This window comes from Sinocyclocheilus rhinocerous, unplaced genomic scaffold (genome assembly GCF_001515625.1).
Source record: "Sinocyclocheilus rhinocerous isolate Xijiao unplaced genomic scaffold, SAMN03320098_v1.1 scaffold764, whole genome shotgun sequence".
Classification (NCBI taxonomy): domain Eukaryota; kingdom Metazoa; phylum Chordata; class Actinopteri; order Cypriniformes; family Cyprinidae; genus Sinocyclocheilus; species Sinocyclocheilus rhinocerous.
In genome coordinates, this window is record NW_015627902.1 from 411,300 (window position 1) to 412,875 (window position 1,576).

The following is a 1,576-nucleotide window of genomic DNA, read 5'->3' on the forward strand; positions in this document are numbered from 1 at the left end:
AAGACTAAAATTATAATTTTTATTTTTTTTTTACAGTATTTAACCTTTGCCTTAACATGGAGACCTTTTGAATGCACTGAATGTATTCAGGGATGCTCATCTCTGCAAGCATGTCTTTACGAACATTTTACAACCAAAACGGTGCGCATTCAGCAACGATAATCCTCTTTTTCACCACATTATTCAGCCGTCAGAGCACTGAATGGCTGCAGAGCTCATGCACTGAAAAACCTTCTAGGGTGGCATGATGGGTGGAGCTACTAAAAGTGGTCACATAGTGGGTTTACCACTGCACAGCCAATCCACAGCTAGTCTTTATTTTCTCACCCTGGGGCTTCTCCACAGGTGACTAAAGGGGTGAAATCGTGGCCCTCTTTCATGCCTTGGCCTTCAACCCACCCTCACACTCGAACACACACACCAAACGGCATAAATGACACAGTCTGTTATAGTCTTGGGAGTCTCTTTGAGTTTGTCATGGTTCACAGCTTGTGGATGCAGAGCAATGAGTCTGAAACCAAGTTACCACTCATTCAACCAGTGCTGATCTGGTAAAGACAATGGAATTAAACCTGAACGACAAAAAGGGGACGTGATGCTTTCAAGTTGCTGATTTCTTCCCAGGGTCACAAGGATAAAGAGGCAGCTAAGTTTAAAGTCCCCATGAAATCAAAATGAACGTTTTTTGGGTGTTAGTATCAATATGTTAGTCTTAAATCCACTAATTGACTTAAAGGTGAAAGTTCAGCTTGAACCACCATCCCATAAAAATTAGGCCACTAATAGAAACTGACTTTGACAGTTTAAATAGGGATTAAATATTATTTTAATTTGGGGTGGTAATTTTTATGCTACCAGTTCTCAATAATAATAACCAGTGAAGGTCTACAGTTTGTGTGCATAACTCTGTGACAAAGGTTTGCTTTTATTTAATGGCATGGAGTAATTAAGTCTCCACATTTAATTAGAGCACTTAAAATCCACAGAATAAAGGCTATCAGGAACATATATAAAAAGCAGCTCTATCGTTTAATGCTTTGATTGTGTCCAGTGCAACAGTAAACACAACTAATTTAAAACTCCACAACAAAGATAATCATGATGAATTTTAGATGCAAACATCACAGTGGAGTAATTGCATAAGCTCTTTTTTTCAGACTTTTCACCTGACAGTTGATCTCGTTTTCATTAATACTTTTTTTTGTGAGAACCGCTTTTTTGTGAGGAAAAAAAAATTAAATAAAAAAATAAATATATATATATATATAGGCTATATATCCAGCCCTTGGTGCTAATATTGCACCAAAAGAGGCAAGAATCCTAGCTTTGTTGACTAAAAAGTAACAATAATGCCAATTAAATTAGCCTGTCATCGCCATTACAAAAACTAATATCTAGGCTAATCATTGTATCATATGGTTGCCTGATATATATAATTCATATGTGTGTGTTTCTGTACTTTTAAACACGCCACAGCGCAGTGCCCTTAACGCACACTAAATCCACACTATCTTTCTAATCCGCTCCGGAGCGCTATTCGAGGCTTAGTGTATCCCATCATGCATCATGTTCTGGA